We start from the raw sequence: 6,862 nt of genomic DNA, 5'->3' as shown, positions 1-6,862 counted from the left end.
ACGTCAACGACCGGCGTACCCCTTTAACCATCCAGGCACCAGTGGTTTTCAATATCCTCCGCCTCTCGATATGACGAAGGTCTATTAAAAGCCTGAAACTCAGGATACCCTTTGACTCCTTCTGATTGGAAAACTCACGCTCCGACACTGATATTTTTTTGCCCCAAGGTATCCTCGAAAATCCCAGCTGCCGATTCGAACCATCCTCGGTATAGTACTCGAACGCCCCGAATCAGTATGTGCTGCAGTTTGAAAAGTTTGGGTGCGGGGTAAGATAATGATAATAATGAACATTTTTACATCTGTGGATGATAAGGGTGAAGAAAAAAAAAAGAGAAAACTTCGAGGTATTCACCGGGAGTCGAACCCGTGACCAGCCGATCCACAGTCATACACTCTTAGCGCTGAACCGTCAAGGCTTTCATGTTGAAATGAAGGTTTTGTTTGCCTCTTATATGCGATTAAATGCAAACGAGCGCGCCGCAATTGTGACAAGGTCGCGCAGGTGACAGAGTGATTGTCCGAAATAGATCCAAGTAATCGTATATTTCGATAGTTGTACAGATTTTTCTCAACATATCGTATCTATATACCTCAGTGATATAAAAGATTATCTTTGAAGTTGATTTAACCTTTGAATGGCCTTTTTTACAAGTATTTAAAAATCGAGGTCAGCAGGGTCAGAGTCAATCAATGCATTGTTTTGAAAGGCTCTGGCAGGGTCAAAACAAATAATTGTTGGCGCCGATGATGTCAGCAATATGGCGTATTTCCGCCCCACCCGTGAGATTTGCTCTCGTCACGTCATGAGCACATTGAACTGCAAGTGAACCGTGCTGAATTTGTACCGGCTACCGCTCTCTCCATCATCACCAACGATTTGTGCCGGTGTAGGTCGTGCGTGGTCGTTTCAATGAAAAAGACGCACGCCACTGCCGTACCGGTACCTGAGAAAACGTGCCGTTTTAGGCAGATTTGCGATGACTGAAACAATACATCTACCTCATAGTTCGTGTATTCTCATATGACAAGCCCAGTGGACTCATAGCCTGAACTAACATGCTGCGATCGGGAAAACTTATACACGCACCAATTGTATACAGATTGCGCTCTAGTGTGTGACTGACTATTGGAGTCGATTGGCGTTAGAAGTAGCAACTCGATATAATTGGACCAACAGTAAATATACGTCAACGACCGGCGTACCCCTTTAACCATCCAGGCACCAGTGGTTTTCAATATCCTCCGCCTCTCGATATGACGAAGGTCTATTAAAAGCCTGAAACTCAGGATACCCTTTGACTCCTTCTGATTGGAAAACTCACGCTCCGACACTGATATTTTTTTGCCCCAATTAAGGTATCGTCGAAAATCCCAGCTGCCGATTCGAACCATCCTCGGTATAGTACTCGAACGCCCCGAATCAGTCTGTGCTGCAGTTTGAAAAGTTTGGGTGCGGGGTATGATAATGATAATAATGAACATTTTTACATCTGTGGATGATAAGATAACGAGATAAGGGTGAAGAAAAAAAAAAGAGAAAACTACGAGGTATTCACCGGGAGTCGAACCCGTGACCAGCCGATCCACAGTCATACACTCTTAGCGCTGAACCGTCAAGGCTTTCATGTTGAAATGAAGGTTTTGTTTGCCTCTTATATGCGATTAAATGCAAACGAGCGCGCCGCAATTGTGACAAGGTCGCGCAGGTGGCAGAGTGATTGTCCGAAATAGATCCAAGTAATCGTATATTTCGATAGTTGTACAGATTTTTCTCAACATATCGTATCTATATACCTCAGTGATATAAAAGATTATCTTTGAAGTTGATTTAACCTTTGAATGGCCTTTTTTTACAAGTATTTAAAAATCGAGGTCAGCAGGGTCAGAGTCAATCAATGCATTGTTTTGAAAGGCTCTGGCAGGGTCAAAACAAATAATTGTTGGCGCCGATGATGTCAGCAATATGGCGTATTTCCGCCCCACCCGTGAGATTTGCTCTCGTCACGTCATGAGCACATTGAACTGCAAGTGAACCGTGCTGAATTTGTACCGGCTACCGCTCTCTCCATCATCACCAACGATTTGTGCCGGTGTAGGTCGTGCGTGGTCGTTTCAATGAAAAAGACGCACGCCACTGCCGTACCGGTACCTGAGAAAACGTGCCGTTTTAGGCAGATTTGCGATGACTGAAACAATACATCTACCTCATAGTTCGTGTATTCTCATATGACAAGCCCAGTGGACTCATAGCCTGAACTAACATGCTGCGATCGGGAAAACTTATACACGCACCAATTGTATACAGATTGCGCTCTAGTGTGTGACTGACTATTGGAGTCGATTGGCGTTAGAAGTAGCAACTCGATATAATTGGACCAACAGTAAATATACGTCAACGACCGGCGTACCCCTTTAACCATCCAGGCACCAGTGGTTTTCAATATCCTCCGCCTCTCGATATGACGAAGGTCTATTAAAAGCCTGAAACTCAGGATACCCTTTGACTCCTTCTGATTGGAAAACTCACGCTCCGACACTGATATTTTTTTGCCCCAAGGTATCCTCGAAAATCCCAGCTGCCGATTCGAACCATCCTCGGTATAGTACTCGAACGCCCCGAATCAGTCTGTGCTGCAGTTTGAAAAGTTTGGGTGCGGGGTATGATAATGATAATAATGAACATTTTTACATCTGTGGATGATAAGATAACGAGATAAGGGTGAAGAAAAAAAAAAGAGAAAACTACGAGGTATTCACCGGGAGTCGAACCCGTGACCAGCCGATCCACAGTCATACACTCTTAGCGCTGAACCGTCAAGGCTTTCATGTTGAAATGAAGGTTTTGTTTGCCTCTTATATGCGATTAAATGCAAACGAGCGCGCCGCAATTGTGACAAGGTCGCGCAGGTGGCAGAGTGATTGTCCGAAATAGATCCAAGTAATCGTATATTTCGATAGTTGTACAGATTTTTCTCAACATATCGTATCTATATACCTCAGTGATATAAAAGATTATCTTTGAAGTTGATTTAACCTTTGAATGGCCTTTTTTTACAAGTATTTAAAAATCGAGGTCAGCAGGGTCAGAGTCAATCAATGCATTGTTTTGAAAGGCTCTGGCAGGGTCAAAACAAATAATTGTTGGCGCCGATGATGTCAGCAATATGGCGTATTTCCGCCCCACCCGTGAGATTTGCTCTCGTCACGTCATGAGCACATTGAACTGCAAGTGAACCGTGCTGAATTTGTACCGGCTACCGCTCTCTCCATCATCACCAACGATTTGTGCCGGTGTAGGTCGTGCGTGGTCGTTTCAATGAAAAAGACGCACGCCACTGCCGTACCGGTACCTGAGAAAACGTGCCGTTTTAGGCAGATTTGCGATGACTGAAACAATACATCTACCTCATAGTTCGTGTATTCTCATATGACAAGCCCAGTGGACTCATAGCCTGAACTAACATGCTGCGATCGGGAAAACTTATACACGCACCAATTGTATACAGATTGCGCTCTAGTGTGTGACTAACTATTGGAGTCGATTGGCGTTAGAAGTAGCAACTCGATATAATTGGACCAACAGTAAATATACGTCAACGACCGGCGTACCCCTTTAACCATCCAGGCACCAGTGGTTTTCAATATCCTCCGCCTCTCGATATGACGAAGGTCTATTAAAAGCCTGAAACTCAGGATACCCTTTGACTCCTTCTGATTGGAAAACTCACGCTCCGACACTGATATTTTTTTGCCCCAATTAAGGTATCCTCGAAAATCCCAGCTGCCGATTCGAACCATCCTCGGTATAGTACTCGAACGCCCCGAATCAGTATGTGCTGCAACTTGAAAAGTTTCGGTGCGGGGTATGATAATGATAATAATGAACATTTTTACATCTGTGGATGATAAGATAACGAGATAAGGGTGAAGAAAAAAAAAAGAGAAAACTACGAGGTATTCACCGGGAGTCGAACCCGTGACCAGCCGATCCACAGTCATACACTCTTAGCGCTGAACCGTCAAGGCTTTCATGTTGAAATGAAGGTTTTGTTTGCCTCTTATATGCGATTAAATGCAAACGAGCGCGCCGCAATTGTGACAAGGTCGCGCAGGTGGCAGAGTGATTGTCCGAAATAGATCCAAGTAATCGTATATTTCGATAGTTGTACAGATTTTTCTCAACATATCGTATCTATATACCTCAGTGATATAAAAGATTATCTTTGAAGTTGATTTAACCTTTGAATGGCCTTTTTTTTACAAGTATTTAAAAATCGAGGTCAGCAGGGTCAGAGTCAATCAATGCATTGTTTTGAAAGGCTCTGGCAGGGTCAAAACAAATAATTGTTGGCGCCGATGATGTCAGCAATATGGCGTATTTCCGCCCCACCCGTGAGATTTGCTCTCGTCACGTCATGAGCACATTGAACTGCAAGTGAACCGTGCTGAATTTGTACCGGCTACCGCTCTCTCCATCATCACCAACGATTTGTGCCGGTGTAGGTCGTGCGTGGTCGTTTCAATGAAAAAGACGCACGCCACTGCCGTACCGGTACCTGAGAAAACGTGCCGTTTTAGGCAGATTTGCGATGACTGAAACAATACATCTACCTCATAGTTCGTGTATTCTCATATGACAAGCCCAGTGGACTCATAGCCTGAACTAACATGCTGCGATCGGGAAAACTTATACACGCACCAATTGTATACAGATTGCGCTCTAGTGTGTGACTGACTATTGGAGTCGATTGGCGTTAGAAGTAGCAACTCGATATAATTGGACCAACAGTAAATATACGTCAACGACCGGCGTACCCCTTTAACCATCCAGGCACCAGTGGTTTTCAATATCCTCCGCCTCTCGATATGACGAAGGTCTATTAAAAGCCTGAAACTCAGGATACCCTTTGACTCCTTCTGATTGGAAAACTCACGCTCCGACACTGATATTTTTTTGCCCCAATTAAGGTATCGTCGAAAATCCCAGCTGCCGATTCGAACCATCCTCGGTATAGTACTCGAACGCCCCGAATCAGTATGTGCTGCAGTTTGAAAAGTTTGGGTGCGGGGTATGATAATGATAATAATGAACATTTTTACATCTGTGGATGATAAGATAACGAGATAAGGGTGAAGAAAAAAAAAAGAGAAAACTACGAGGTATTCACCGGGAGTCGAACCCGTGACCAGCCGATCCACAGTCATACACTCTTAGCGCTGAACCGTCAAGGCTTTCATGTTGAAATGAAGGTTTTGTTTGCCTCTTATATGCGATTAAATGCAAACGAGCGCGCCGCAACTGTGACAAGGTCGCGCAGGTGACAGAGTGATTGTCCGAAATAGATCCAAGTAATCGTATATTTCGATAGTTGTACAGATTTTTCTCAACATATCGTATCTATATACCTCAGTGATATAAAAGATTATCTTTGAAGTTGATTTAACCTTTGAATGGCCTTTTTTTACAAGTATTTAAAAATCGAGGTCAGCAGGGTCAGAGTCAATCAATGCATTGTTTTGAAAGGCTCTGGCAGGGTCAAAACAAATAATTGTTGGCGCCGATGATGTCAGCAATATGGCGTATTTCCGCCCCACCCGTGAGATTTGCTCTCGTCACGTCATGAGCACATTGAACTGCAAGTGAACCGTGCTGAATTTGTACCGGCTACCGCTCTCTCCATCATCACCAACGATTTGTGCCGGTGTAGGTCGTGCGTGGTCGTTTCAAAAGACGCACGCCACTGCCGTACCGGTACCTGAGAAAACGTGCCGTTTTAGGCAGATTTGCGATGACTGAAACAATACATCTACCTCATAGTTCGTGTATTCTCATATGACAAGCCCAGTGGACTCATAGCCTGAACTAACATGCTGCGATCGGGAAAACTTATACACGCACCAATTGTATACAGATTGCGCTCTAGTGTGTGACTGACTATTGGAGTCGATTGGCGTTAGAAGTAGCAACTCGATATAATTGGACCAACAGTAAATATACGTCAACGACCGGCGTACCCCTTTAACCATCCAGGCACCAGTGGTTTTCAATATCCTCCGCCTCTCGATATGACGAAGGTCTATTAAAAGCCTGAAACTCAGGATACCCTTTGACTCCTTCTGATTGGAAAACTCACGCTCCGACACTGATATTTTTTTGCCCCAATTAAGGTATCGTCGAAAATCCCAGCTGCCGATTCGAACCATCCTCGGTATAGTACTCGAACGCCCCGAATCAGTATGTGCTGCAGTTTGAAAAGTTTGGGTGCGGGGTATGATAATGATAATAATGAACATTTTTACATCTGTGGATGATAAGATAACGAGATAAGGGTGAAGAAAAAAAAAAGAGAAAACTACGAGGTATTCACCGGGAGTCGAACCCGTGACCAGCCGATCCACAGTCATACACTCTTAGCGCTGAACCGTCAAGGCTTTCATGTTGAAATGAAGGTTTTGTTTGCCTCTTATATGCGATTAAATGCAAACGAGCGCGCCGCAACTGTGACAAGGTCGCGCAGGTGACAGAGTGATTGTCCGAAATAGATCCAAGTAATCGTATATTTCGATAGTTGTACAGATTTTTCTCAACATATCGTATCTATATACCTCAGTGATATAAAAGATTATCTTTGAAGTTGATTTAACCTTTGAATGGCCTTTTTTTACAAGTATTTAAAAATCGAGGTCAGCAGGGTCAGAGTCAATCAATGCATTGTTTTGAAAGGCTCTGGCAGGGTCAAAACAAATAATTGTTGGCGCCGATGATGTCAGCAATATGGCGTATTTCCGCCCCACCCGTGAGATTTGCTCTCGTCACGTCATGAGCACATTGAACTGCAAGTGAACCGTGCTGAATTTG

This window comes from Lineus longissimus, chromosome 5 (assembly GCF_910592395.1).
Source record: "Lineus longissimus chromosome 5, tnLinLong1.2, whole genome shotgun sequence".
Lineage (NCBI taxonomy): Eukaryota > Metazoa > Nemertea > Pilidiophora > Heteronemertea > Lineidae > Lineus > Lineus longissimus.
The sequence above is the reverse complement of the archived record's forward strand: the minus strand, read 5'-3'. Positions refer to the sequence as shown.